Here is an 8,051-nt window from a genome sequence, read left to right on the forward strand (position 1 = left end):
TATTAGGAGTGATGAATGTATGCCTGTTACTTCCTATGCACTTGTTTCTTTTTGGATAGAAATTTGAAATGGGTTAAACATGCCACAAGCAAATCCTTTTAATGGTTACTTACACTCAGCAAGTTCCTCAAATACTGCTTTCCACTGTACATGTGCAATAATGTAGGAATACTTTGCGTCATTTTCATTGCTGGTTTATTCCTTCAGTGTAAGCCTATTTTTGGCTTGTTAACACAGCTTTTCACATCTTATTCCAGAGTAATGACCTCTATCAATGTGTTTATTCAGAGTATCTAAGGAAAAAGGATACAGCCATCCCTTATTCCTGCCATGCTTTTAGAGCTGATCTGGAGCTGTTGTGTAACTGGCATGTTAATTCAGGTTGAGTGGGTCTTCTGTGTACATTCCGTTGTGCAAACTTCCTTTTGAATCACATTGCACACTTTGGAAAAACAGCATGAAGCTTTTGGAAAAGTAAACAAGTCTAGAGACATTCATTTGAGTGAGAGGGAAGCCCACTAATGCTGATCCAGACTGTGTGATATAATTAAGATGGGAAAAGGACTGAGCTTTTCATTTCACATTTGAGCAGAAAAATACAAAAAGAAGACTCTGCTTTTATAAAAGATTTGCATGACAGAATGTGCTGATCTAATGTGCTTGAGAAAATAGAACCTGACCTCACCATTTATCCATTTAAAGATTTTGAACACGGCTCTCATAAAGTGCATGCTTTTTCCCCTCATGTGTTTGCATATTTTCGGGTCACTGAGCCCTGATGGTTGTGTTCATGGAAAAGGCTTTGTCTAGTGCGCTGACACTATCCTTTTCATTCAGTCTCTCTTCCCCTGTGCTTGGCAACAAGTCTGTGCTGGGGAGACCAGGTAAAGCTCTGATTGGGCGCTGTGGAATGAGGACACACACTCCCTACAGTAAGGGTTAAGGAGAACACAAGAGATGCTCTTTCGCTCTTTGGGGAAAAATGAGAAGCAATTAGGGGAATGCATCATGCCACAAAACAACTGCAGGTCCTTTCTTTCTTGAATCTTCCTGGACAAATGAAATAGTTTAATATTTTCAGGTAGAACTGCTAGGAAACTATTCATGGGGTCTAGATCAGCTGGATCAAGTCTTTAAACCCAATCTCTAGTGGGTTAGGAGTTTCAAAAGGGAAAGAATATGCTGTGGCTCAGGGAATGTTACGTGTCTTTTGACAAGGTGTAGTTCAGATGTCTATTTGATCACACGGTCAGCAGAACCTAGCCTTTTGGATGAGGCCGGGTTGGATAATGGACGTTTCCAAACCAAACTTAATACCCATGGTCTGGGCTCCTGTCCTGGCAAACCTGCACAGAGAGGCACAAAGATCCAAGATCTAGAAATCATTGCAAAAGAAAAACTATAATACTATGTATATATATATATGTATATGTATATATGTATATGTATATATCTTAAATATAGGTGAGTTTATCTAATATTTCTCATTATGTTGCTTTGATACAACTAATACACTCACCGGCCACTTTAATAGGAACATCGGGAACCCTGATCATTCTTACAATTATCCCATCAGCCAATCACATGGCAGCAGGGCAGTGCATAAAATCATGCAGATACAGGTCAAGAGCTTCAGTTAATGATCACACCAAACATGTGAACAAAAAATGTGATCTCAGTGTCTTTGACTGTGGCATGGTTGTTTGTGCCAGATGAGCTGGTTTGTGTAGTTCAGGAACTGCTCAACAGGGTGTCCCCAAAGTCTCCATACATAGGGGCAATTAACACTTTTTAGCAAAATGTCTTCCAAACTTTTTCATTCTTAGTTTATTATATATATTTTTCAGATAGCCTTTAAGAATGCCTTTGACAATAGAAGAACGTATTGAAATCATTCTCATGGCTGGATTGGGAAGCTGTCTCAAGGTTGCGATGAACTTTAACAGGAAACATGGCAAGCACATCAAACACGACACTGTTGTCAAACTTCTTAATAAATTCAAAAAGACTGAAAGTGTTGCGGACCAACCGAGAAGTGGACGTCCACGAACATCCACTGACTAAGGCACAACCGATGTGGTGCTGGTGTACATAGTCCCCTATGTATGGAGACTTTTGGGACACCCTGTAGAGTTTACATAGAATAGTGTGAAAAAAAAAACATCTAGTGAGTGGCAGTTCTACAGGCAGAAATGCACCTCAAGGTAAGAAGAGTGCTTTCTGAGATGCTTGTCTGCACACCATGGTTGTAAAGAGTGCTTATTTGAATTCCCTTAACCTTCCTGCCAGCTCAAACAAGTCTGGCTATTCTCCTCTGACCTCTTGTTCAACTTGCCTTTATCCTGGTTAGGGGTACATTGGATCTGGAGCCTATCCAGGGAACACTGGGTAGGAGGCAAGAATACGTCCTAGGTGGGACTCCAGTCCAACGCAGGGCACCCTGCACATGCACATTTACACACATTCACACCTAGGAGCAACTTAGAGTTCCCAGTCTGACTACCTGCATGTTTTTGGGAGGTGGGAGGAAATGGGAGAACACTGAGAAAGCCACACAAACACAGGGAGAACATGTGAAAGTCCTCACAGACAGTAACCTGAGCTCAGGATTGCACCGGGGGACCCTGGAGCTGTGCCACTGGGCTCACCCTTAGATCAAGTGTTTCTATCTATTTCTAAAAAGAAGCAAAATTGTATGCCACTTCAAATGCCTTTTCAAACTTGAAATTAGTAAAATGTCTAGAAATGGGCTTATCTCATAATGAGAAATCTTATGTAAATTCAACTATATTCAATATATTTATACTTCATACAATTTTTTTTGCAATGACAATACTCATGATGGAGTCTGTTTATATCTAACACTCAGGATTCATGACTTCTGGTTACTGTACCTTGATGCAAGGAGGCAGTTTTCCAGACAGTCACTTGCCTTTGTCTTGCTTGTGACAGACTTCCAGGGAAACTGTACACAGGCTGTATTTTGTTGGTAGGACTGATATCTGTGGATAAATACATAAACATGATTCAGTATACAGTATGCAGTGTTAGATCATTACATTTGTCAGTATTTTCACTGTCTGGGATCATGCAATTTACAAACTCCACCCCAGAGATAGATTGATTGCATGTTCTGTTTAAAACAAATATTTTTTCACTACCACTAACTGCAATTCTGCATGAGATACATAAAAGGAACGCTATGTCCTGTTTGTCTTGGGATGGCAGCCAGGCAAAAGTGCAGCTTCAGGAACATGTTAGTCTACTATGGGTTGCCAGACTGTGTATTATGCAGTCTAACTGGACTATTTTAATAGAATGAAATGCATTGCCTTGAGATTGTTAAAGTTAGCAAAGTTGAAGTTTGGGTTCACATGTTGTAAATTGGGACAGGTTTTAAACCTAGACAGGGACTGAAACTGTCAATCTGGCAACCATGCCTCTAGCCAAACAAAGTTAAAAATAGCACTGCACTTACTCTGGTAAAAGTGATTCTTTGCCAGCAGACAAGCAGCAGAGTTCACACTGCTCATGGTCTCAGTATAGGTGTACAATATTTGGAAAGTCCAAAACCCCCTTCTGGAACCTAACATAATACAATGAAGATGAAAATGTGTCAGTGTCACTGCTTAGAAAATGCAAATGTAAAAATTGATCTGTTTTTCCAGCAAACTAAGTCTAGAAATTTTAGTCTAGATACTTTCTGGCAATGACCCTGAAACATTTTTACTCCATAGAGAAATGAAAATTTTCTGCATTCACTTACTGGAATTGGAAAACTACAGCAAAGTATACAGAAGTGAAAGTATCAGTAGGTTATTTTTAAGTCTTCCTTAATTCCTTAATAAAAGTGAAAATAGTTAGTCAAAGTTATACCTGAGTGAAAAGTTTCCTCACTTAAATGTACTTAAGTAAACAATGCAACTAAAATTATTTCAACACACAGCACGTTTACTTCCAGCTGGATTCAACAGTGTAGGTGTTAATTCATGAAAGCATCACTACATTGCACTGCGAAAGCATTATAAAATGACTTGTTTAATTATTATTATTAGGAAAATGAGTGCAATGCCTTACAGCTGACCCTGTGTAAATCCGTTCAACTGCACATGTACAGATATCATCATCTAAGCAGAAAAACAGGATATGCTTATCCCTGATTTACTGAAATTGCAAAGTGCACAGAGGACAAGTTCCACTACACAGAAACCCAAACCCACGCAATGCTATAAAAAGAAACATTGTTGACATATAAAATAAACCTGTTGATTCTAGGTACATGTATCTCTTCTTATCATAAGTGTGTCAAAGGGCAGCTGAAGCTCTTTACCCTCCCTCCACCTGCAGCACAGTCAAGCAGTTAATAATATACAGTTCATCCAAAACAAAAATGGATTTTCCATATCGGTGGTTTTCATTGAAGCATAGCCAGAGGGTGTGTCATTTTTAAAATTTTCATTTTATTTGTTTGTTTGTTTACACTGATGGAAATCACAACCCACCATCATCAAGGTTATACTTATTATTGTGTTTGTATAGTTATTAGTTTATTTGACTGCTCACTTGAATTGAACAGGTTTAATCAATACCTTACTAGGTCAAAAAAAGTAAGCTTATAAATAATAGCATATTTATATTTAAAAGTGTTCTCTTGGTGAAAATTTCTGTAATTTAAAATATTTATGGAGCTCCAAGGTCCCCGGTTCGATCCTGAGCTCGAGATATTGTCACATTCTCCATGTTTGTGTGGGTTTCCTCCAGGTTTTCTGGTTTCTTCCCACATTCTAAAAGCGTGCAGATTTTCACATTGGCTACGCTAAATTGCCCCTAGGTGTGGGTGTGTGCGTGCACGCGCGTGTGTGCGTGCACGTGTGTGCGTGCGTGCGTGCATGCATGGTGCCCTGCGATGTACTGGTGTCTCATCCAGGGTGAATTCTCCTGCCTTGTGCCAAGTGAAATGTTGATGGTAAATAGGCAAAAGACTATTTTTATTATTAACATTTATTTAAGTAATTTATAAGTGATTTAAGTAACTCTATTTATATATTTGAGTAGTTGGATTATGTTTGTTAAATAAATCTGTACCCAGGGGGTTTGTGGAATTTATTTTACAGAAACATCGGTTCATGAGATCCCCTGTTTTATATCAATTACAGACACGTATGTACAAACAAGTGTCCATGTTTAATCAGGAATTTCTCACAGGTTATGTTATTACTGTAAACACAACAGAGTTCCTGTTCAGAGCACTGGGTTTTTTCCAGAAAGGTCACTCCCTTAATGATACGTTTACATCAGATGATCTCAGAGCACTTTGTTTTCACCAACTGTGCTATATGCTCAACAGAGTGTTTTGTTTATTATTAAACAGTTAAATGCATACTGGGTATTGTTCTGTTTTGCATACAGCACTGGCAATGTCAACGTGCAGATTTAATGGAAAATGCCAAAATATTGCTAAAACTGGTGATTGTTTTATGTAAATACAGTCAGATGATTACCATTAATGTGGAATTTCTATTAAAGCAGCATTGTTGATTATGGAATTCTGTTATGTTGTAGCACATCTGGAATGACATGCTCAAGGAGAATGGGCTTGACATTGAGTAAAGTGTTCCAGTAGCACGGCACTCTTTCACCCACATCATTAAGCTTCAGGTGTTTTTATTGTGCTTACTGTTGTAACTCATTTTACATGTTTCTCAGACCACGTCCCTCACTGGAAGTACTAAGATAACCCTCTGTGTTTATGGCACATAATCTGCACAAGTTTCTACTGCAGGCTGTTTATCATTCTCCTACTGCATTATTCTTTCATTATACAGCCATGCTTGCTTTTAGAGAGTTGACTAAGATAATTGGGAACTTGTTTTAGCATTTAGCCCCCTCACTATGTGAGCTACACTTCTGCAGGATGTGCTATGGAGCTCTTCGGGCAAAACGTCTAAATATAACCAGAGAGATCATATAGTCCTACCTCAGGAGCGCATACAATATAATTTGCCTGAGTTAAATGGTGGTGCTTTAACTATAGTCAGTGCCAGTTAAAAGTTTTTGAACACAGAGAGTTTTCTGCATAGTTTGTGAGCCCTTCTCTACCTCTCAGAAAGGGTGGTGTACCATTCTTAGCTCATCACTCATACTAACATGGTGGTGTGTGTTGGGCTGGTATGTGGTGCTGGGTTGTTTACCCCTGTTCCCCCCCTCATCTTTTTCCATGTACAATTTGTGTTAATCTTCCTCTAACCCTTTATCAGTGACAGTTTCTGTACTGCTTTTGGCTAGATATTTTTTGGTTTGTAGATGATTCTCAACCCAACAGTCACGTTGAGGTGTTTAAATTTCCTAGCAGTGCTGCTGTGCCTGATAGTACTACCTGTGAAATAACGTGACCTATACAACAGGTGAACCCAGTAAAATAGCAAATAAGCGTGTGGTGTACCTACTAAACAATATAAATATGGTTATCTCTAGCTTAGTTCACACGGTATGTCAAATAATAACAATGGTACTGTTGCATCAACCACTCAACATGTGACACATGCCGATTTATACACACCACCACTACAATCACAAGATCAGTATTTTGTCACACCTCCAGTCATCACTGCAATCGTATCTTCTGCAAGAGACACCGCTGAAATTTCAGCATGAAAGGTTCCTCATTTTGAGAAACAATAGACAATATTACATGACTTTGCTCTTGGCCTTGTTTTTTTGCAGCTATGTAGTAATGAAGTGAAAGAACCATGCCAGGACATGAAAATAATCTTTTACCAGTGGAGGCTGATGTGAAATTTGGATGATTAAGAAATGCTCTGCACTACAAGACTGGTGTCGAGAACAAATAACAGACCTAGTATTGTGTAACATTTTATACACTTGCTGCACATGTGGATACTGTGAAGGTAGCTTTGGGTTTGTGACTTCAATGTCAATAAGCTATCACAGACTAAACTAAAGTGCAGTACAAAGGGAATTACCAGGATATTTGGGACATAGGTGAAAATATGTTAAGTTATTGTATTTTTTGTTTGAAATGACAAAGGTAAAAATAACAACTGTGATATTCTTCAGTTGCTAACAAAGAGATCAGATACTGAGTTATGCTATTGAGAAAATGCATAGGTAGGGTGAGTAGCATCAAAACACTGTTGACAAACTAATAACTTATTAGATAGACAGTTAGATAGATAGATAGATAGATAGATAGATAGATAGATAGATAGTCAGTCATACCTTTATTGCATGCAACCTTTTAAAATCCTTGGAGTCAGCAATCCTTGTTGAGTAAGTTAACTTCTTCCTGCATGTTATGAAGCACAGATGCTGCTGCAGGGAAATCTACCAACATAACAAGCCACCAGGATCTTTATATAGACCCCTTCCACTCAGGAATCCTCCAGATGCCAGACACCCCAGCACTGCTGAGTGATTGGTTGAGGAACTGAGGCCGCCCCCATTTGCTTTCTTGACATCTTCTCAAACTTGGGGGAGGTGTGACCAAGACCAAAGCACTAACATTCCTGTTTAAAGTTCACTTTAAAAAGTGAACGGACAAACTTGTATTATTTTGCACCCCTCCCTTCCGATCAGTTGAAGTGTGTGTCTTAAGGAAGATGTCTGCTCCCTCCTGATAAGTGAAGTGTGCATCATGATGAAATAGTGCCGAAGTAAAGTCATATTACGATGCACAAGTGACTGCTTCTGCATTATAGTATTATATTAAGGAATCAAAAGTAGAAAGGCCATGTGCTTTAGAGGGCACAGAGGATCGAGTGCATAAAGATCTGCCACTTAATCAGCATGTCTGTCTGGTGATCAGTTATCAGATGGGAACAGACACATGGTCTTGTAGACTTTGTCCAATAGTAAAGCTCATTCACAGCTCATTGGATAAGCATTCACTTGCACAGTTGATTATATCCCTGGCTGACTGCACAGAAATTTAAAAGACATAGGCCTCCTGAGACTCTGAATTTCCTGGCAAGCCCCCAGCCTGCTGTGACCTTAATCTGCCACATAATGAAAACTGACATCATCCAGAAAAA

The 8,051-nt window shown here is 39.1% G+C and overlaps 1 long non-coding RNA gene across 1 annotated transcript; it reads right to left on the reverse strand.

The window, feature by feature from the left end:
- Nucleotides 1–178: 178 nt before the first annotated feature.
- LOC113530483 (uncharacterized) lies at nucleotides 179–7,396 on the reverse strand. The gene is made up of 4 exons (XR_003403159.3): nucleotides 7,240–7,396; nucleotides 3,479–3,586; nucleotides 2,895–3,002; nucleotides 179–1,346 (listed from the first exon to the last, which is right to left on the reverse strand). It is a non-coding gene; the product is annotated as an uncharacterized LOC113530483 (long non-coding RNA).
- Between the last annotated feature and the right edge of the window lie 655 nt (nucleotides 7,397–8,051).

The sequence above is a fragment of the Pangasianodon hypophthalmus genome, chromosome 16 (genome assembly GCF_027358585.1).
Source record: "Pangasianodon hypophthalmus isolate fPanHyp1 chromosome 16, fPanHyp1.pri, whole genome shotgun sequence".
Lineage (NCBI taxonomy): Eukaryota > Metazoa > Chordata > Actinopteri > Siluriformes > Pangasiidae > Pangasianodon > Pangasianodon hypophthalmus.